The sequence below is a fragment of the Bactrocera oleae genome, chromosome 4, assembly GCF_042242935.1.
Source record: "Bactrocera oleae isolate idBacOlea1 chromosome 4, idBacOlea1, whole genome shotgun sequence".
Lineage (NCBI taxonomy): Eukaryota > Metazoa > Arthropoda > Insecta > Diptera > Tephritidae > Bactrocera > Bactrocera oleae.
In genome coordinates, this window is record NC_091538.1 from 73,028,031 (window position 1) to 73,052,682 (window position 24,652).

Genomic DNA, 24,652 nt, shown 5'->3' on the forward strand with positions numbered 1-24,652 from the left:
ATTTACAAGCAAACAACTTGTGCAAGTAGTAAAAGTGAAAGAACTCTAAGCAGATGTTTACAGAGGTTATTTGTTTGTGTTTATTAACAGGGTTGTACTTGCTCATGATAATGTAGGTGTGTGGGTGGATACTCACATTGTGGCAATCAACCAGGCATGTTGCATGATTGTTCGTCTGCGCTGAATGAAGGTAAAGCAATCAATTTTAATGAAATCAGTTTCACAGTCGAGTGCATTAATGAAAAGCCCAACAACACGGATACAACAACAACAAACGTAAAAGAAACGCATATGATTTTGTTTTCTTTGGCTTTCGGGAATGGCGGAGTGATGAAAATGGTATGTTGAAGAAAGCGAACAAAAGCGCTCGACGTGGAATCGATCAAGTGCAACATTACACAAATATCCGGCATAAATACTGATAGAAAAAGCAAACGCAAACAAAAGCAATAATAAGCTCATTAAGTTGTTGTTGGCGAAAAGGTATTGGATTCATGTTTTCAGTTCGAACACCCGTCTACCTGCGGGCACTTTTACTTTCATCACAACTCGCTGAAGGTCTGCGCACGATGCCCCTGTTCCGCTGTATTGATCTGATTTACTCTTGCGGTTGCAACATAATACTTCTTTTCAAATTTCATCAATGCACAATTACTTCATCAACACTGTTTTCCCCGTGCACTTTTTGCTTTTGGAGCTTTCTTCTTCGGCATTTGATTGGATTTTAGTTAAATAGTTTGTTTTGATTGCATTTTAGATGTAGTAGCAAGTGTGTATTCGATAGATTTGGTGCTGTTAACTTATAATATTTGTGAAGGTGTGGTATTATTCTTCGAAATCGTACGATGTGTAGATATTCATTTAAAAATTTATTTGACTCACCATAAAAAGGAGAAAAATTTTGTTCTTTGAATATATGCTTAGGACTTTTTCACAACAGCAGATCAATGAAAAGTACAACTCTAGAGAAAAACAAGTAAGGAAGAGCTAAGTTCGGATGTAACCGAACAACTGGCAACGTGCAATGATCAAAGCCGGCTAAATACCTACAGGCGTGTAACCGAACATTTTATACTCTTGCAACTTGCAGGAATCAAATGCCTTCAGGTGCTAGCAAAACTTTATATTGAAAAATGTTGCGAAAAAATTAAGCATTTCAAGCTCTGTCTAATTATATTTTAAATCCCTAATTTTATTGTTTGAAAATTATTTCATAAAAGGCAAATGTATCAAAGCACAGCTGTTTTTTCTTTTTGCAAAGAAACACCCATAAAATATGTAATCTAATAAACTTTAGGTCAAGTTCTCTCAACATATTACCAAACAATTTTTTTTAATACAAATTAAAAAATTTTCATTTGTGTTTTCAAAACTGCCCAATTGAACACCTTTGCCTAAAACGTTCGTTGCTTAAGTCTTTCGTTTTGAACTGCGCGGAGACAAGTAACTAAGATTTTTAAGTGCCATAGCTCAATTTATCTACACTTGCTAAGTACACACAAATATACATATTTAGCTAATTAAACAGGCTAATTAAAAATGCATAAAGATAAGCGCAACGAAAGCGGACCAATGAACTGTAAACATATACCAGCTTTAAGCATTTAATACCAGCACTACAAGCACTCAAGCAATCGAACAAACACATTTTTGATTGAAAACGTGTTGAGTGTGGGTTTTGGCCCGTTGACAAGCGCCTGCCCGACTTTGGCTTTTAAACGAGGCGCTGCAAACCGCCCGTTATCGATTTCATTGCCGTCAACGCAACGGCACTCGGTGTGCACGCATTTAACATTTTTCGCGCATTTTCACCAAAAGTGACTAAATATGTGCGGTTTTTGAATGTCGGTTCTTAATATGGCTCTGGCACTCGTTTGGCGGTGTGTGGCGTTGCGTGTGTATGACAAGTATTCAAGTGTAAGAGAGCTTCTTAAAATTCCACACACGGTGGCGCATTTGACCCAGTTGTATGAAAGCGCAGAATTTTTGAAGCGCTCATGTTTGCTTATTTTGAAGATTAAGATTTATATTCGGTGTGATTAATTGCTGGTAAGCGGGTCAGACGCTTATTCAAATTCGCAGTGAATCACAAAAACAATTCTTAAGAATATCGGATTTAAATAACACATATCACCAAATATAACATATAAAACATAAATGTCGGTTATGTTTTCTAAACATTTTTGTTAATATTTAATCCTCAGCAAACGAGCTACTCGCAGCATCTTCTTAAAACCAAATGATTATAAAATATGAATGAAGCTCTTCTGCTAACCACACGACCTTCCGCTTTAAAAATAAATCACTAATATTATACATATATATATATATAGAAGTAAATATCAAAGCAAAAGCATGTAGTCTTCTTGCTTACCATCGCTATGCCCGCAGCTTTTGTTACATCGAAGTTAATGCGAGGCATCTAAGTCATAAATTAGCAGCTCAAACCAGATGACAAACAAATGGTGGTGTTTGTATGTGTGTCAGTAGGTGAATACATGTATCTCGTGGTGGCGGGAGTGCAAAAAGTTGAAGCACAGTTAGGTAAGCGCATGTGTCACATTCGCTGCGATGTGCTTAAAACGGTTAGTTTCTTGCTTCAATGACTGTTTTTATAATAAAATAAATAAATTTGCATATTTCACTTGCAATGCATTTTGCCATTTGACTCCTCTTTTTTGAATAATGCAATCGATAGTTAACAATTTATAACGGCTTTGTATTACATCGCTCTTTGCATTGGTGTATGACGCTTGGACGAAGAAAAAATATACACATAATATTCAACTTTGGAAGTCAACTTTTGGCATTGCTGGAAGCTTGCAGACCCTAGTTGAGATTTACTTTCAAAACATCCTGAAAATGTTCCTTTCAAACAAGCCTTTGACTTGCTAATACTACCTGCTTGGGTGTTACTTTAGCTAGTTTCAACAATTCTTCAACTCTATTTCGTCTTTGTGGCTTATATTCCTTTAGCACTTAGTTTCAAATAGCACTATGCCCCGGTATTGCTATGATAGTGAAATTAACAAACACCTTCCTCCAGAACTGATACAACACAGAGGCATGCTAATATACTGTTATATAGTAACCCCTCCTACAATTAAAGGAGTCCTGAAAAAGTTTCACAAACAAGGTAATATATTTGCCGGAACTCCTGAACTTCTATTAAACTTCTGAAATTGGTCTGTGAAACCACAGTGCCAATCACAGGTTTGAAATTCAATACATTTCTGGCTTTATTAGCAAATACCATCCATCGTAGCAAACAAAAGTTTCAACGAAAAAGTCAAAGGCATGCCAGACAAGCAGCCTCCTTGACATACTATAAATCAATAATTTGAGTAGCTGCTGCCTTTTGCCAGCATGCAACCGCTGGTGGCGCACTTCGGCAGTGTGGCAGCTGTGGTGGCATGCATTGCTGAAGAATTTTCTGCACTTTTTCAAACTTCTAGATCACTCGAAGTGGCTGTTGCATGCAACTGCAGCATGCCGCCAGCGCTAATAGTAGCTGTGCACTTACTGCCTGCCACTGCACCATTGTTATTCGCGGCGCTGTTGTCTTCTTGTTGTTGTTGCTGTAGTTTATGCGCTTGTTGCCATGCCATGCCGTAATTGCAAACACGTGTTGAGCAAACTTCGCTGCCTCCCGCAACAGCTCAAAAGCCAAAGTCACCATCAGCAACAGCCGCGATGTTGGCGGTGGCTGTCGCGTTGTTGTAATTGTGTTGCTGTTGTAGCGCTGGCCAGCGAATTGCCCCCGTTGTGCAGTGTTGCAGCATTGGGTTACTTGCTACACTTACCGCATTGTTATTGCTATTGTTGCAGTTAATCTTTATTGTGCGGGTATTTGTTGTTGCTGTTGCTGTTGCTTTTTTCCACGCCACACAGTTTTCCAGTTCAGTGCAGCGGCCGGCAACTCCCCGCCACTCGTGTGCATGTCAACTCGCATTTGGACACTTGCGCAGCGAACTCGCGTTTGTGATCCACGAGAGCGAAAACGCCGGTCGCAAGCAAAGCAAAAGTTACATTTTCTATTTATTTACTCATTCATTTGTTGTTTTTCATAATTTTTGCTTTTCTTTCATTAGTGCGCTTGCATTGCATGCCGCTAATTTAGAGCGCATTGACAATAGAGTGTGGCAAGGCAGCCTCGGTGTGTGTTGCCAACTTAATTTTTCTAATTGTTTACATTTCTATGCTCTTTTCCTGCGATAAATGGCCTACAAGCTTTGCTGTTCACTTTGTTTGCTGTGAATTGTTATTGTTGTCGTCGTTGGCGGTTGTTGTAATGTTGCAATTTAATTACTTTATAATGTGTTGTTCGCCTCATAAACGTTCGTTTGGTGGCCTGCAAATTGCATTTGCTTTGTGTGCAACAAAAAAAGACTTGTGCAACGAACTCTAATGCACGATTAAAGATTCGAAGATTTGTTGCGGAAGAAAAATAAAAATTGTAGGCGGTTGCTCACGTTAAAAGCATGTTTATATACAATAAATAAGCAATTGAAATATTAAAATTGTTGGTTTGGTTGTTTCCTATCGGTTCCACAAAAAATCACTATCTTTAAGATAAACTGAATTTTGCAAAGCAGATTTTTAGTATTTAAGAAGCACACACTTAGTGTGTAATTTTTAAAAAGTTGATTTTTTTCATATTTCGATAGTCTATACCCTTAAAAAACCATACTAAAATTTCAAATCAATATCTCAAACAGGTTCTGAGTTACAGCCTTCTAAAGTGTAGACGGAGGACCTTTTCAGCCGGAGGTCGCCTGTAACTCAAAAAGCCTTTGAATAAGATAGCAATAAACGTAAATAAACATAATTTAAATTCAACAGAACCTTACCAAACCTTCTTTTAAATTCAAATATATTTCCTTAATGTTTAATGATGTAAGTTGGCGTGTGAAATTGTGGAAATTGATAATCACTTTTTCGGATTTAAAAATGTATCACAAATATTTCTTTTATTTCGAAATGTTCTGTAGTCATATATGGGACTTGCAACTCCATACTACTAAAAACACTCAAAGGCTCTATTGTACTAAGAGTTTAAATAAAATAGGCCGCAAAGGTTTTTAATTTGATTTATTTTCCCAACAAAACGCTCTCTTTTAAACTTAGTTTTTTTTCCAACAACTTCATACTCTACTTCACAAAAATTACTACAAAATTTACTTCAATTAACAATTTCATGATTGTGCTCTCTAAATTTTTTTCGTAAATTGGCGTTGCGTGCGTGAAAACGCGTGTTTGTCACAGAAGTGAAAGTCAAATAATTTCGTTAATGGCGAAAAAGTGTTTCCTGCTGAAGAAATAACTGCGCTCAAATAGCTCTCCAAAGAAAGAACAATGAGACAGCGGCATACGCGCAATAAACAGTTATAATTTCGTTAATAAAAATGTGGGCGTTTAGTGAAATTGAATTATGGAATGAAGAAATTATTAAAATTGGCGATAAAATGAATATTTCTTCGCCAACAAAACTTCATTCGCCAAAATGAAATTTTTTGGGTCACTATTTGAAAGAACAAAAGAGGTCAAGTTCAATAAAACTAATAATTATCTAAGTGATAATTTCAATTATAGCACTTATTTTTGGCTGAAGTTATTCCATGTGGATTAGAAGACTTGGAATTTAATTGAATTTGTCTATCGAGAGTCTCAAAGTAGTGAACTGCTCAACCAAGCGTCAATTAACGTATCACAGCACATCTCAGAGGTTTACCCAAAATTATTTGTCAAAACGGCAATTTTAGCTCCTAAATACGAGCATCATGCCACAATTACACAACCTTGACATTAGAGTGCGTGGAACGCCGTACTACTAATGGTGGCAAAGTTATAAGTTCGTCCCCTCTTATACACTTAGTTCACTTGATATCGTTGGCGCACACAGGCAAAGCGCGCAATTTGCATAAATAGTTGAACTGTAAAGCAAATTGCACCAAATATTTAGCTGATTGATGTCGACACACAAAACAATGCACGAATATGTGTGCAATCATTAGAACATGTCGGCGAAACCAAAACAACGGCGGTTGCAACCACACCGCGGAGCCAATTCATTAAAGTACCCTAGCTAACCACTATGTGGCTTCAGCTTAACTACATGCTAACCCGCTTATGTTAGCGTGTGAAATTGTTGAAATTGAAACGTTCTCCCAGCGGCTGCTGAATATGCGGCCTGCAGCAACGACTGATGATAGCGCCGCAAACGCCACAAACGCTATCATCATTTACGTCAACATTACACAAATTAGTCCGACTCACCAACCGCCGCATATGTGGCAGCAAACATTGCAGGCTTCACCCTAGCACTCGCCGCAGCAAAAAGTGCTGCTTTCGCCGTCTTCATAATCATTAACAGCATCGTCATCATCATCAACGCCAACAGTGCTCGCTCCTGTCCTTGGGTGCTGACGAAGGCTGGGAATTCTCAGGCATTCTTCTTCGCATTCATCTACGGTCATAATACTCGAGCTAACCAGGCTTTATTATATAGTAGGTTGCTCACATTACTGTTGTTGCAAGCTAATGCTGTTAATGCTTCCGCCTTCACATTGAACCGTTGTTTTTACTGCTGCCACCGCAGATATTCGCTCCCCGGTGCAATTTTCAATTAGTCAATTGCAGTGCCAGAGCTTTGGTGCTTGTTGCTGTGGGTCGGCGGCGTCGCCATTTAAGTCGAGTTCATAACAGTTTAACAATACCGTTAGCAGCATGCTGCGCGCATTCGCTTTGAAGAAGAGGCTGCTAAAAATACTCCAGCAAATTCTTCTAGGGCTGCCGGAGAATTAAGTGGCAGGCAAGCAAGCACTTGTGGCATGTATCGCACTAACACACATACTTATATTACTATGCAATTACTCTCCATATGTATGTTAGGATGCATGTGTGTATTCAAATTTCAATGCCGGTTTTCTACATTATTTTGCTTCGTTTGCTTTTGCGTACACAGCTTGTCTCACTCATTGCTGCATGCATTGTTGTTGTAGTGGGCTCTTAAAATTTGCGACAATTTGCTATATTAGTCACTTTACATGCAATTATGGTCATTATGTTGGCCCAAGCCATTGCTTTCAATGAGAAAAAGACTTATAAAGCGGTTCGTTGGTAGAATTAGCTATCTAACGTGCGGCACTAACTGCCCAGAATGCACTCAATTGTTCTGCCATGCAACATGCAAATATCATATATCTGTATGCATATCGAGCAGCAATAAGCATTTGACTTTTCAACCGCCACAAGAGCAATAGAAATGGTAATTGTAATTGTAATGATAATAATAATGGTAATTTCTTTATCAAGCGAGAGCGCCTACTAAAAATGGTCATGAGCAATTTCTTGGTGAATTCTTGTGGAAAATTACGTAACAGAAATGGCCCGGCAACACATGAAGCACGGTATATAATAACTTGTTGCAGAATGTTAGAGTGCTGAAGACGTTCGTAGAACCATTTAAATGCACATGAAATTGCCATTAAAGCGTGCAACACACACACACACACATGCCGAATCACCTGTAATAACTTAGAGCCCTCGGTTTTTCTACCACGAGAAAACCATGATGTAGTGCAAGCATTCCAGCGTTTTGGTAATGCAAAGCACCTGGTTTGTATGGCATTCCAAATAGGGCATTCAAAATTGCTAGAAAACGCAAAACCCAATACGTCACAGATATGTTCAATAAGTGCCTGAGGGATGAAATTTTTTGGAATCAAAACCGAACAAGAGATCCAAGTTCGTGCAGGTAAAATCTTCGATCTGACAAACAATACGGTTTTCGCAGAAGACGCTCGACTATTGACATAATATCAGACAAAGCCAGTAAGTAACTTCCTCTCCTATGGAACATATTATATGACGGAATCCATCGCCTTACAATGCCGAAAGTAGTGCAAATAATAGGGTATGCTGACGGCATTGCGGTGACAAACGTAGCAAAAGAACTGCCCAAATTGAGCGCATATGCAGTAATGTTGTGATGAAAATTAAGAGATGGCTAACAATATCGAAGCTGCAACAGGCAGGCCAAAATCAGAAGCAGTGTAAATTTCTAGCAGAAGGAAAGTGGAAGCTGTCATTACGTCACAGCCATATCTAAAATATTTAGGCGTAGTAATCGGTGCGAGAATCAGTTATAAAATAAATGTTAGGAAAGTTTGTGACCTGCATGTAAATACGGCCTTAAGCCGAATAATGGCTAACATGATGATTGCTACAAATATTGGCAAAAGTAACACAATCAATAGTGATGCATGCAGCGCCTGTATGGGCTAACGCGCTAAAACAAAGACATATGCGAAACCAGTGAGATTCTTATTTCGGTTAAGTGCACTTAGAGTTGCCGACACATTCCGTACAGTATCTCACGAAGACACTGAATATCAGGTATGATGTCACGTGATATTATATCTATTATGAGTTTACATATTATATGGGAGTTTGGGTAATTTGTGAACTAATTTCACATATTTTCGGATATACATATGTCAACGGCAATGGCAATGCTCAAAGGAAAACACTGAAGTGTAAATTTTTCACAAAAAACGGCTTTCTTAGAAAGCAGGCATTTGGATAAAATTTTGACTAGTCCTTTCATCATGGCCTTTATTTATCAATAATCATAATAAATTTTTGGATTTGACATAACTTAAACAGAAAAATCATTGTCATCGCCAGACACCTTTTTTCGAAGGTCCTCCTGGAAATCGGTTACGGTATCAAAAAAATCCAAGATTTTTTTACAATGAATTGCCGCTTATTAAAGTACATTTGATTCTGTTCTTCTGCCTTGCAAGTGGGTATAAAGCTTAAGCCAACATATTAGTCGAGAGCTTAGCATAAAGTGGTGGGAAAATTGTATACATATAACGTAGCGTTAAATCAATACTTAAAGCGTTAATAATATAAAAATAGTAATAAAATTAAAATTAATGACTATTGTTGAAATATTTTACAGCTTGCTTAATGAAAGAGTATACTTAATTTGATTAATCCCAACGTGAGATTAGATCCAGCGACTGTCGACTGTGTTTATAGGCGCAAGAAATTCAGCGAGTAATTTAGGTTAAAAATACCAAAACTAACAAACCGTATTTATAGACCATAACCCAGCCAAATTAAGGGCAAAACAATAAAGTAACGTAACTAATCTCAAATGAAATAAAACGAGTAAATCAAAAGCGAAGAAATACAATGTTTACAAATGAGAGCAAAGTAACTGCGAAGATGTGCTCATGCACAGCTAGTGCCGATAGTCTTCCAACACGGATATGACCACTCAGTCCATTAACAGATCATCAGCGTAAAATGTTTGTCGCAAAGAGTCAAAACAAAACAAAGACCTGCACACACATACACTGAAAGGACAAAGTAAGTCACATATGATGCTACACACACACACACATATATATATATATATATATATGTACAGCTAAGAAGAAAGAGCGACGAGAAGATTAGAAAAATTTGCATTTCACGCTTGAATTACAAGCGAATGGAGAAGAATGTACGAGCTGAGCTGCCTGAGCAAGCGCGAGCGCAATTATTGGGCCACGCATGAGCTTTTTTCCATTTTCTGTTTTGTTTCGCGTGTTGGAAGTTCTGCACGCAGCGCGGCGCAAACTCACTCAGTCATAGGTACGTTCGTGCTTTTTGTGCGAATGATTAATGGTGGCGCGTCAAAGGCGCCCTTCGGTGCCATCCATTCAAACGCTCCACGCCGCCGCAAGCGAGCGTTGCTGCCAAAATTACAACAACAAGCTGCGCAATTCATTACACTTAAAAGAATCAGATTGAAATTCTAAACCGCACAAAGCGCTGAGCTTACAATGGTGAGCGCGAGCAGAGGGGTTGGCGAGGGTAAAGCCGCGCCCCACTGACTGCGTGGGCACAATGCGTCGCTTGAATAATTCAAATTGTCCATACGCTAAATGCGAACTGGTGAACACAAATCGGCTGTCGGATTGACTGAGCATTCATCCAAGAGTGTGCGTGTGCGGGGCTGAATACGTATATACTTGTAGATATGTGTGTTGTGCGTGAATGTAATTTTTCCTATCAAATTTATGCAGATCTTCTTTCTGGCTCCAACATCCAACCGCCGAGAATAAATGATGTCCAACTGTTATTGATGATGTGTTGATTAAGTTCTGACCGTTTCACTCGCAACATAAGCATCACTTTACTACAACAACAAGCGTGCGATGCACAATAAAAGCGCGAAATTTATCATCCAAGCAACGCAAATGCGTATCTATTGTAGAACACAGAATAGTCCGACTGCTTGGGCGCACAACATGTGCCACATATGCCACAACCCTTACATACATGTAGCGTGCAACAGTTGTATTGGTTGTGGCAATTTGTTCTTTCTGGTAGTAATTAGGTCATCGATTGTTTGGGTTTGTTTCGGCGCGCGTTTGCTGAGCTTGTCGATTTCAATAGAACAAAATTTACTAAAAGACCGAAAGTGAATGTTAAAATTGTGTTTGAAACTGACTCCATTTTCATTATAAATAATAGTAAGAAATTAATATTATTCACACGTGCAACCAAAGGTTATATTTTATTTTCCCTCAAATCTTTTGTCGCATGTAATGATTTTGTATTTATAATAACCGCAGCATATCTGCTAATTGACCTCAATTAAAGAATAGCACCTAATTTGTGATCTGAGGCCAAAATATCGAATGGAAAATTCATTGAAAACGTGCAGACAGTTAATAATAAGCTGTTAAGTAACAAGCAAGTATGCTTTTACTAAAATCTGTAGAAGAAAAGTGTGTAAAAGTAATATAATGAAGGCTTTAACCCGTCAACTAAATATATTTATACCTTTGAGAGGTGTGACTATTTTGGACGGATTTCGCTGTTGATTTTGTGCTACAACTTTTTGCTCAGAATCAAGATATGCTTCAATGGCATGCTGACAGTTCTTACATACAAATTCGGCTCGAACCAAATCAGCTTAAATTTTTATATTTCCAGGTGAAGTCAGTGCCACTCAGACTGACACAATTATATATATTTATATATATGAACTGTGTTACAACTCTGCGGCTGCAACTTGTCAGATTTGTTGGTAATTGAAACCAATCAAAAATGCAAAATAAATACACTGTAATAAAAGACAAAAAAATATTATGAAAAATTCGAAAAATTATTGCTGAAAATATGAATAATTTTGAAAAACTTGCCATGAATGAGAAATGTGCAAGAAACATTGAAAATGCGGCACAAAACGCGAAAAATTGCGCTGTCAAACACGCAAGCCGTGTGCGCGCAGGCGTTAATTGTGGGTTGTGCCACAGCCGAAAGCAGCAACACACAGCCAACTGTTACCCGCGCGAGCGTAATAAAAATGTAATAATGCAGTCAGCAATGCCAAATGTACGGCCGCGCCACTACCGTGCAACAATGGTGGCAATTTTTCGGCTTTCAATGAGCGCGGCTCAAAGTAAGCCAGCAACAAAGTAGTTGCACCAATAAAAAAAAATTATTTAAAATTGCGGTTTAGCACTTCACAAGTTGATTGCTGCCGCCTCGCGCTTTGTTTGTTAAGTGCCGACAAATAGCGGTGGCCAGCCAGGCAGCAGTAGAGCTGGCTGCTTAGTAATGTGCCTAGTATTAGTGCAATACACACTAACATAATTATTTTGTGCTGGTGTTAGATTTGCATGCTGCCGCCGTCACCCCGTTAGTGCAGCCAGTTTCAATTTGCAGCGCCCGCCCATCAGCTTGATCAATACGACGGTAAATTCCTAGGTGTAGAGTGTGCAGCCGCCAGCCGCCAGCCGTCAACGGCAATCGCATGCTGCGCGCTACCCGTTTTACGCCGAAAAATTCTCGAATTGCGTTGCGCAAAAAAACTTCTGACAGCCTCAAGTACTCAAACACATCAAGCACACCACGGCGCGTGGAAGCTCTCAGCTGCATTGCTTGTGTGTGTATGTGTGTGGTTGGAAATTCGGACGCATACCGCCCTCAGCACGCCCGTCAAAGTGCGTTAGGGGAGCGGTCAATTAGCCAGATCGTTTGCGAGTCGCGCAGTTACACGCACACACTCAACTCGCCTTTATATATGTAAGAGACCTGGCAATAAAAATTTTGCCGACTTGTCTTCATCATGGTTTACAACATAGTTTAATTCTCAACGCGTTAAGCAAGAGCTGACGGCCAGAAGTTTTTAATCAAGCAACTTTGGAATGTGAGGAAATAATTCATAATTAGATTATTGGAATGCTATTTTAAGCACAATAAGTGCGTCCATTTATTTCAAATAATCAATAAGCGCCTTCGTGCACGAGCTAATCTCATAACTAGTTCAAAAAATATGAAAAAAAATTAAATTCACTAATTGTGAGCATATATATGTGTGTATATATACTATATGGCCTTTTTGCAACACATAAAAAATGTTACACTTTTTTTTTAGCAGCTACACCCTACAACTTAAAAATGCAACCTATTTCAGCAGCTATTAGCTATACGAGCTCGTATATACGTGCGTGTAACACCTTGCTATGCTATTCAGCGAACTTTCCTTTGTTTGCTCGTATATTATTTTAACACCTGATACTTTGTTTCGAAACATTTCGACACATTCATATATTTTCAATTATAATTTCGAAATTGCCATGAAATTTCTGTAATCGAAATTGAAAAGTATTTGCCCACCTGAGCATGTGTGAGTGTGTGTGAGTACAAATTACCGAAATTTAATTGCTTTTAGACAGCACTACAATGCCTCCGCCTGGCCACCGGTACGCTAAACAAAAGACTTAAGCAGCAAACTCATTTCACGGCGCAATGCACAAACTTAGCCAAGTACCTACAGTTGCGCGAACGAAATTAGCATGTCCAAGGTACTCGAAAAAAAATATATTTTTAAAAGACATATCATATTTTGAATGGAAAATTGATTTGCGAAAACGAAGTAAATTCGCCATACAGTAATAGCCTAAATAGGCGAGTTTTAAAATTTATAGCGTGTATTTATACATACATACGTACTTTAATAATACGCAGTACAAATTTTGAAAAATAACACGTAATATTTTTCGAGTTACACGCGGTCTCCGATGGTGCTTAATAAAGGCCGTCCACTGCTGCAGCGCTTCCGGTCTTCTCCGTCGATTAAACCAAAAACAAAATTTGCTTTACTAGAAGATATTGTAAGTTTTAAAAAAATTGCACATACTGAAAATGTTGGTAATATTTAGCCTGCCAAAATTCGATTTTTGTATAGATCAGAAATATAAATATTTTAGAAAAAACTTGATAGTGATCGGATTGTTTGACTCTGAGTAATTACTAATACAATTTGCAAAATGCCTTTACTGAGTGACTACACCTTACAACTATTTGATATATCGACTTGAAATTGTAGTAAGTTTTTTTATAGGTCTAACATATCGAAATATAAAAGCACGCAATTTTTTTTAAACTTCACACTAAGTGTATCCTTTACCTCTAAAAATCAATTGATATAGAATTATCTCACTGAAAATATAAAAATTTTAAAAATCTTTAGGAGAGTTATGGAATTATTCAAATTTTGTTTAAAAAATAGAAAGCTGGGGCATATATAATATTTATTTCCATTGAAGAGAGGAAAAAATTATCGTAATCATGATTATCTCAGTGCTTTCAATTTAGATAATTTTCTGAAAGCTGATTTACAACAGGGAATTTTTTCGTACATTTTTTGGTATATGGTGACCTCTTATTTACTATGTGTACAGTTAATGAGTAAGTAAAATAATCAAATAACTCATGCGCCACGCTGCTACTTTGCCACTCACAGCTGTACATAAGCACACATAGGTATTACCGGAATAAGTTCCACTCATTTTTCATGCAATTGATTGATCGTTAATTAATTGGTGTTTGAACTAGTTTCTAGTGCTTATTTTCTTCATATTAAAACATTTTAAATAATCTCAAAGGGAGGCAAATACAAAAAGACGCCAAAATAAAGCGGAGGGCAATTGGGAATAAAATTGCATTTACTATTAAGCAAATTAATCACTCTATTTTTCACTATGATTATTTGTTTTCTTTGTTTCTTCAAAATAAAATATATATATATAAAATATTACTTAAAAACTAAAACCAGCGCACCCTTGGCAGCCAACTCATTCAACTTTTTAATTGACTCAATTAAGTGATTTTAGCTTAAAATTAGAAAACCACATTTTAGAGCAAATTTAGCAAAATAGGAAGCAACCAAAAGAATTTGATTAATACAGTAAAATTTTTCCTTTTTAACTGTTAACTGAGGAACTGAAAATGCACATAAAAACAAAAAAGGCAAAAGCGCTCAAATATACAATAACTATTTTCGTTTTGACTTTAAATTGAACACCATTTTCAATCATTTAACTGGGAAAGAACTGCCTCATAATATAACGGGTTTATTTGCAACTAAAACTTTATTTTCTCACATTTCAACTTGAGCCTATAATTCTCAAGTATTCCCATTTAAATATTTTTTATTTGTTTTCTTCTTTTACCTCAAGTCAAATACTCGCAATAAAAATATTCCTCTCAGCCAGATTTGGCTATAAATCACCGCGCGCTTAATTATTTTAACACCGACAGTCAGCGGACCTGGTAACTAGTCGGCAATTAATTTGTCGTGTAATAGCCTTCGGCGCACAAGCGACAAATAAATACACAACCGGTTAGGGGGGACGCGAACAGACAAATACGCCTCGTGTGATTTGGCCGAGAACGCACGCACTTTGGCAGACCATTGAGCGGTGAGGGGGAAGACATTTACAAAATTTCATGTACAAATCTTTAGTGCAGCGAAAAGAGCATCTGAGAAGAAGAGGCGAAGAAGACTTGAAGACGGCTGGAGGGCAAACGGGGTGCGCCGGCACAGCAAGCGGCAGCAGCGCATTGCGGGATTTCGTAATTTTTTGTCGTTTGAAATCTGCACAAATGTGGAAAAAATCACACATTGAAGTGTATGTGTATGTGTGCGCAGTTCTACTACTGACACGCGGTTTGGATATTTTTAACTTTACACACGGTGTGGCGTTTGTGTGTTCACATGTGTCTCTAACTGTTGTTACTTGCGCCAAACGCACTTGCATGTGTGTGTGTTCACCGTCAATTAATGTGACTTTGAACGCATTTCGTCGACCATAATTAATCTTCTTGCATGACGAGCAACAAGCGCGATGCCAAGAGCGGACTAAGCGACGAATGCAAAATGGGCGCGTTCCAGCGAGCTGACACTCCACTACACCTAGCGCTGCATGCATGTGCGACTATACTTGTATCTGTCAGCCGCTATGCACACGCGTGCTTGGGCATTTCGCTTGTAAGACGCTTTATGGCCGTTTCTCATACAAATTTGTTCAATGCATGTAATTTTCCACGTTTGAATTTGTATATATTTTTTTAAATTTTTCTTTGGCTTGTTCTGCGGTGTGATTAAGCAATTGGCCACAAATCAATTTGGCAGTTGCTTTTTGCGCACAACACCTCTCAAGTTAACGTCAAGAATTATGCACTGCTGCATGTGAGTGTGTGTGTTGGCCACTGCAGTTTCGCAGCTTGAACTTCTGCAGCGATAACTAGCTATTTAGAAAATTATTTATGCGCCCGGGTATAATTTACGAGCTGCAAGCAATCTGCGCATGGCTCGGTCAATTGCAAGTCAACACCACGGCAATGGCCTTTGCATGCTGAGGTGCCAATAGCAAATTGATTTCAATATTGTGAAAATGTCTATGCACTTGAAGTTGCCAAATCGCACATGTTTATTCTATTGGACAGCGTTTCATTTGACAAGATTTATGCCACAATTGCAAATTATCAATTACTCACTTTAATTTGCGAAATCAATTTACACTGAAATATTTGTGTGGCTTACGTGATAATTATGTTATTAGATTACAAACAAATATTCAACTCAGAGACGCACATTCACCTCTATTAGAGGCATGAATTCGCTTAGCATTTATTTGGGAAATTTCTTCGATATAAAATCTAAGAAATAATATTAACAAGAAAAAATGTTAACTTTATTTGTAACGAAGCTATAATACCCTTCACAAATTAAAAATGATATATTTTTTATTATTTCTCTGATTTATCAAGGCACAATGCAAAACAAGAAATAACGTTAACTTTGGCTGCACCTTTCACAGAAGCATTCTTGAGCATAAAAAGTAATAAAAAGGTCTTTATCTTGATTTTTATCGCTCAGTTATACGCTCTAGGTCCAATCTAAGCAAAATGTTTGGAGATTGTAGTGTTTACTTTTTTGCCAAGTGTTTTAAAAATATCTCATCATATAAAAATATTTTCATACAAGGACTTGATTTTGAGCGGTCATTTTGTCTGGCATAGGATATATTGATCCGATATTGGCGGTTCTTAAAATTAGCAGCGTCTTCCAAAAAAAGATTATGTGAATGTATATATGGAAAAATCAGTAATACTTACCCATGCACATTTACTGGGAATTTAAATTTCAATGCATGTAAAAACTTAATTTGTACATTTTTAGAAGCAGCAGGGCGTATGCGCAATCAATGTTGTGCTCCACAAGCCCATTGTCTAAAATTAGCCCCAAGATCTTTCAGATAGTCGAAGTTAGTAAGCTACACTAATTATTGAGGGCAATTTTAAAACGTCAACATCGGCTAAATAGGAAAATATCAAATCATTACATATAGAGAAATCAAATTAAACATGAAAAAAGAAATTAAAAAGCCATTCAATGTATATTCATTCGCATATTAAAATAAACCATCGATTGCGATCGCTTGACTTCGCTTTAAAAATCTTACAGATTCCTTCTGTCAAAACTTATTATATCATCAGCTACACAAAACATTTTGTTACCACAGAGAGACTCTACAAGATAAAACTCAAAATATGCAGCTTCTCAAATCTCAAAGGCATGTTTATTTTTAGAACCGAATACTAGTTCGTGCTTGCAAGCAATTTGTGTGCAACATATGCCTTCACTTCCTCAATTTGGTGGAATAAGAAAGGCCGAAATTAAGCAGGCAGGCAATTGCACAAGTTTTCAAATATGCGAGTGATATGATGACTCTACTCTAATACTGGTTATTCGCAGAGCGCAAATGTCTTGAGCATCACGGGCTATGCGTGCACGCACGCGCCACAAATTGTTGCAAATATGGCGCGCATGGCCACTTGCAGCCAACAACACCAATATTAGTACGAGCGCAGGGGTATCGCTATCAAGCTCAGAAATGCACATCCATGCGCTTTCCAGCGATGGGCGACCATATATGCACTGACATATAGATAGGCTGCAAGCAACGTTCTCCACTTCGCCTGCGCTGCTACATTACTGCCAAATCGTTGTACTTATTTTTCTCTTTTTTCGGCTGGGCCCGCGACTAGTATATATGATTTATGCAGCTAACTTCCTTTTACTGTTAAACGCGGGCGCATGCGCATGCGCACTTGTCGCTTCAGCTTTCGGCCGGCGTCGATGACCAAACCGGGCTGAGAGTGCCATGTGTTGGCGTTGTGTTGCATATACGAGCGCTCATGTGAGCCAAACAAGCACGAGTGCACACGCACGAAAGCAAATAAATGCAAATGATTACCTGTATATATATATATGTATATATGTTCGCGTGTGTATTTGCAAATATAATTCGTAGCTTGTTTGTTGTCACAGCGTTTGACAATCCCCCAGCGGCGAGTGGAAGCACAACTCACTACTTTAGTGTCTCCAGCCTGGCAGCGGCAGTAACATGCGAGCACGCGCCGCTCTCCCCGCCACCGCTTAAGGTTCGTTATTAACTGGATATTCTTTTTTATGTTCCTGTCATGTTTTATGTCATGGCATTGTGGAAAAATAACTGTAATCCACAAATTTCTGTTTTGTTCGTTGCTGAAGATTGCCCACTCGCCTGTTCTCTCACACACACAAACATACATTTGCATAACCGTCCGCAGATTTGCTTGATTTTCTTTTGTAAATATATTTTTATTTTTGGTAAGAATATTTTGGCTGCGTGTGCCGTTTTGTGCAGTGCGCGGTGTCCAGTGTGTTATGTCACAATTCTTTTGTCGAATCGGAAAAACTCACTTGGCATATGTGACAGTTGCAAACGGCATTGCGCTGTCATTAGCATGCAGCAAGTTGTTACACACATTCATGGACATCGTAGACACATTCAGCCAAAAAAAGTCTGTATTCATTAACGGAAGAACCCATGTATATTTACTATACTGGTTCCTTTACTGCTAAGAAAATATAATATTTCAATTTATTTCATAGTTTTTTAAAATATATTTGTATGTTGTTGTTGTTAAGGTCGTGGGTAAAGACATTCACTAAGTAATTTGGAGAAATGTTTCCGACTCGACTGTCCTTGCTTTTTGAAAATGGCTCTCAAAGTGTCGATTTACAAAAAAAATTTGCTGATTCCGTTAACAGTTAATCCAATAAATAGACCTTTCTAAATTCTTAAAAACAGTCATATAGCTAAAACCCGATTCCTAAAGTCAACATTCTATCTAAAGCGACGCTAAATGCAAGCTCAGTCGTATTCTTAGCCCTGCAACGAAATTATATTAAATATTAGATTATTCCTTCGAAACCACAAGAAAATTACTGCGTCATCAAAACTGTTGTAAGCTCGCGAGTGAAATGTTTTTAATCATTTCCAAAAAGCATCTAGCGAATTCTATAAATGTATATATATAAATATATGGTATATATCGTAGGGTGGATCAAAAAAAAATTCTTATAAAACTATAAGCTTAGTCTAATTTGTACCGTTAATATCGTATAAACGGTGAGGTTTAACAAACAAACAAGTAACAAAATAGAAAACCGTTAGGCGAAGGACCTTCTCGTTACAATTAAAAACTCATACTTGGAGAGCCATAATAACTTTTTTTTTACACACCCTAATATATCGGTATGCAGATGTGCTCGACATATTGACAAGCCTGTCGACAACGGATGCGACGGCCTGACCTCGTTATTTTCTATGCAACCGAGCTCAGTGAGCCTTACAGGCATCTGCTTACTTATTTCACCTCACTAAAGCAGCCTCAACTCTCACTCCCCAAAAATGCACCGTTAGTTGGCGAGTTGAATAGAAAAGGGAAAAATTGAGAGAAAAACTTGAAAAGCGTACACACAAAGCGTTCATAAATCATTTGAAGAAAATCACCTCCACTGACACGTAGCTGTTTTATCGCACCTTTTTATCGCTGGTGAATGTCGACACTTATATTTCTGGGGATGTGCATGTAAATGTGAATATGACGTGTCGCAACTGCAGTGGACGTGCTGCTCTAGTCCTAGAGCAGATCATCTGCTTTTCACATTTCTAGTATTTTTTCTTATGAATTCCTTCATTCACACCACGTGCATGTGTTGTGTGTGTGTGTGTATGTGTGAGTAACAGTTCACGTGTCATAAAGCCATATGGAAGCGTCGACAACGCCAGCATACTTATTCACTTACTCTTAGAAGCTTAGTGGTGCAGTCGTGTCAATACAACAGTCATGATGCTGCCAAGCAGATAAATCTCATGAGTTCAGAAGAAATCACATTTTTACGGCGGGAATTATGACAAGCACACCGATGCGATCTAGAGGCTTCGCAGCAGCCCACTTCACCGATCTGTTGATAAGCACATTGAAATCGATTTTGCATAGACACAATGGACCAAACACACAATGCCGTCAAATGGAGGACAAACGTTGGTGCGGCACTGCAGATGGGCGCATTAAGGTGACTGCAAGCACTCTTTGAGACCACAAACGGTGCAGAAGAATGCAAAAAATCTATAGATGTATAGGAATTGGTGTGTGTGCGCGCATTTCAATAATTTTAATACAACAAGAACATTAGAAATCATCGAAATATGACAAACTTTTACACACACACACACAGACGCACACACGTCGAGGCAGCATTCCTCCACCAGCGAGTAGATAATGGCGCACAGCAAAGAGAAATGTAATTTCAAGAACGTGACACCAAAGTTAGACTAGCATATTCAAATAAACCAAGGAATGGCAACTCGCAGCGTGAGGAAAGGATATTCGACCGTAGCCAGAGCACGAGGCATCATTCGAAATTGATGACAAAAGCAGCTGTTGATGCTGTGTTCGCTGACGCAGCTGCTGCTGTCGTTGATGAGGCTGAGACTGATGATGTTGCTCGATGTGACAGCTAGGCAGCACCACTATGTACAAAATGATGCTTTCAAAGTTGACACAAAGGCACACACACTCACAAAAACACTGATGGCGGCAAATAGCTGCAACCCTGAGTAAGCATGCTCGCTGCTGCCGTACCAAGCTTAGCAGATGCAATCCAATTGCAAAGCAAAATAATAAATACAATAACAAGAGGAAAAAGTATTTGCTGGCTAAGACGCAGCAATAAAAATGCTCTAAAGCCTGATAAATGTCAACTTGAGTAGGAAAACGTGACATTTATGCGAAATGTTGCAAGCGATAGCAAAGGCGAAGGATGCAGTAGCGGCACGACGCCAAGCCAGCACGTTTATTGGTACATAAATAAGTATGTACGAGTATTTGCACAGCGCCTTCATTCGCTGGCGGATTTTAGGGTCGAAATCAATTTGAGCGTGCTTAAACAAGCAAGAGTATATGGCATCTCCGGCGAAGGATATCGTCAAATGAGCTTTATTTTACTTTGGCAACGTTGGCAACGTTGGCAACGTTGGCAATAAACGGAGAAACGTAAGTGACGCGCATAAATGTTTACGTGTTTATTTTTAAGTACATTGTAAGTAAGCCAAGCTGAATAGACGAAGGTCAGTTGGTAGGACGGCTAAATTTTCAGAGTGATAAGGTTGCTTTATAATATTCAGGTCGATCAGTATCTGGGTCAATTATGAAAACATATGCGCGTTACTCATGTTAAAAGAATATTATATAAATATGTATATCTCATCAACTTTGACAAAAAACCTTTAACATATATTAAAATAAGCTTTTATCATAAGATTGCAAAGCATACTGCCTTCGTCCCTAAACCTTTTTACATGCATTGTTGGGAAGGCCAGTTACTTTTTCTTTTGTTTCAAGCTATTTATACACTACAGTGGTTTGGTCAAAAGCTCAAACGTTTTGGTATGAGACTGACAGCAACAAATCGCACAAAAAAGCAACCCATATTCAGAACGTTCATAAGTTATACAAGGAACTTATATATACTATCTCTATATGATCTTATGACCTTGATACATAACCATAAATGGTGGACCAACCTTTTGAGGCGTAAGTAAACCGCTGTATAAGACGAATGAGAAAGGATGTTGTGTCAACCGAATTTCACCTTAAATTGAGCGGTGCAATTGAATCACAAATAAGTATGTATATCTAAATCTTTTGAATATGTGCCTCTTGTCAATGCAAAAATACTTTTATGAGGATGAGGAAAAGGACTTGTTGAACCTTACAACTTGAAGTACAATAGTTGAGCAAATTTCTTTTAATAACAATAAAATTGTTCAATACCCTTGCAAAGCATTCAAAGGCAGTAGCGCACCTCCGATTTTATCACTGCTCAAAAGAGTTTCTCTTAACATCGATAAGAAAAATGTCCGACAACATGAAGGAGTAAATTACTATTGAAAATATTAAAAATTTTATTAAAGCGTTCTTGAGAGAATATGCTGATATATATAAATATATGTGATATTAAACAAACTGAAATAAGCGAAGCAAAAAGGGACTTAAGTCAGACAAGGTGTGCAAGTGAGTCGTTCTAAATGCCATAACCTTTTAAGGCTTCACGCATTATTTGAATTATACATTCTGTAATATCTATAATATTACATGGGTATAACCTCACATAAGTGTGTCACACAATGCCCTATGATGGACAAATGTATTTGAATTAAAAACATAAATATAAAATGGAATGAATGCAATCTCAATCTCAATCTAAATCTCAGCTCAAATGCCGAATACTAAAGCTGCTTTCAAACCGAACCAAGTCCCTAAGGATAAAAGTGTCGGAATCAAAAGTCACCGACGCGGCACACAGACGCATGTGAGTCCATAGCTGTTGTTGCTGTTGCCTTTGTTAACACAATGTCGCTTGCTGGCTTTGACATTTTCGCCAAAACGGCATGTCGTAAACCTTTTCGATGGTGCACATATTGCACCGCTCAAATATGTATGCTGTGTGCTCTGTGTGTCTGTATAACGGCTGCGGCTGATGTTAATGCTGATGTAGCATACTGATCATCATTAGCATTGCCATCTTCTCAGCTGTGACAACCGAAGCAACTGTGGGCCGCCACTGCAGCAAAATAGCGGCATTCCCTAGAAACCCATAAAACGTAAAAATATGCAAACGGCAATAGTAACCCACAGCGGCAGCAACCGCAATCAAATCAAATCCAAACAAACAAGCCGATCGACCGACCAACCGCTCGACCGACCGACCTACCAACCAACTTAGAAGCCAGCCAACCGTCCCACCGCAACAAGCGAACATCACAAAACACAGCGTACTCGCATATACAGTTAGTCAGCAGTGACATAAAGCGCAAACACTCCTTGTACCGTTACTTTTTGCCAACAACTCGTTTATGTGTTCGTTGCCTTTGCATTACCGATTTTAAAACCATCCATCAAATATGCGCGCACACAGCGACGCTATCAGCAGCCAGCGCCGTTGAGCGGCCCCCACCCCGCCGGTGCAATGACAATAAGAATCAGCAAATCGCTGTCGTCGCAGGCAAACAAAATTGCCGCAGCAGACACCGCAGGGACTTTGCTGCCTTGGGGGGAATTTGTATTGTGTTTTTATTCTTGTTTTATGTGAGCATTTAAATTTTTAGCGCTCGTGCGACCGATTTGTATGTGCACGAGTGTGTCTTCCAAAGAATTCTACTCAAGCGTAAAGAAAAATTGCAATTTTTGGTATTTATGTGTGCAGCGCTTTCAAGTGCTTTGCCACTCAAGTTGTCATAGATAGGAGTTTGTCTGTCGCTTTTTGGTTGTTGTTGCCACATTGCGGTTCCTTTGCGGCGCTTTTGCATAGAAGATGCACTTGCATGCCCAGCTATGAGCTGCTATGTTAAAGACTGAAGTTCACATGCATGTATGTCGATATATATTGTGTGTGTGTGTGTGTGTGTGTGTGTGTGTACTCATGCATTTTATCCGAAATCCCTTGCCTTTGCGGCAAATTTTTGTTTGCAATAAATTATGTCAATGTGCAATATAAACGCGGTGGAAGAAGCAGCACGAGCAGCATTTGCAGAATTCTCTTTTTTTTGTTGTGACAACTCTGTTTGATCGTTCTGCGGATTAGTTGCAATGGGAAAATTCTAAATTACATTGTTGCAACACTGCGCCATTGCTTCATTTGAGTTCAGCCCTGAGCACGCAAATGTCTTTTCAATTAATCTCAGTGGGAATTGCTTTGGCTGCATAGCAACATGCAAGAATAAGCGTTGAATAGACAACTAAACGGTACTTTTAAAATAGTATTTCAGCTAAATGGCAGATTTCTAGATCTCGATGTTTGGAAATAATGTTGGCTCTTTGCGCAGAGTCTTTTGAAAGTTTGATCGCGAAGCAAATGGTAGGATTTCTTGCGCATAGTATCTCAACACTTACTATTTAACTTCAACTAGCCATGTCACATACGTAGAACACTGGTTCTATGCAAGCAATACTCATAAATAGAACACTGACGATAAGAAATACATTACGGTAATTTTCATTCGCTGGAAATAAGTAATCTTCTAAATTAGCACTAGAATGTGCTATGAGCGATAAATTGACAAATTGCGAGTTGAAAAGTGTGAATTTTTTAAACGTTATTCATTTGCTCGCCTTTTTGAGGTTATACAAAACAATTCAGAAATTAATGCTTCAGCACTAAAATGTCATTGTTTGTTGACGTTCACCTGTACCAAAGTACTCCGCGTTTAGAAAAACACAGATACCGTTACAACTTACAAAATAGCGGCCAAAATAACCCTTATCGTCAGTGTTCTTTTTATGAGGTGTGATTACAAACTGTCAGTGTTGTACTTATGCGTGACATGACTAGTTGAAGTTACTAGGTGTTGAGATGCTATGAGTTGAGTTGAAATGAAGTGTGGTGGGTTTATGTTTAGTAAAGTAAGTAAAATCCTGTTATGAAATTTATAAATAAGTATAATACTATTTGCTCTTCTTACATTTATGGTTTTAAAAAATCAGTTCAATCAGCTAATATATGTTTTAAGTAAACTTCAAATCAAGAAATAAATAAAATTAATAGAAAAATTCCAATCCCAGCGGTACCTAACGAGTGAATTTTTGGCAGAAATATTTGATTTTTGATACTTTCCAGTTTAGACAACAAAAACCATAAATAGATATATTTTAGCTATAAACCTTCCACCAAACACATGCAAACTCGAGGTCGGAATCTCTGGAAATTTTGAATATGGTTTTGGATCATTAGCAAAAGAAAAACAATTGTTCTGTTTCTTTGGAATATACAATTTCATGAGTAACACAGAAAATTTCTTCAGACATAAGCAGATTGACCATCAATCTCGGTTTAAAAATTAACAAGTACTGTACTAAGTTTACTAGTAACTCTAAAACCTCTATGAAATTTGTTATTTTATGA

General features: G+C 38.2%; 1 protein-coding gene across 1 annotated transcript in view; it reads left to right on the plus strand.

Moving 5' to 3' along the window:
* Window positions 1-24,652, plus strand: part of sano (serrano) — a 150,272-nt gene that overhangs the window by 56,629 nt on the left and 68,991 nt on the right. The window lies entirely within an intron of this gene.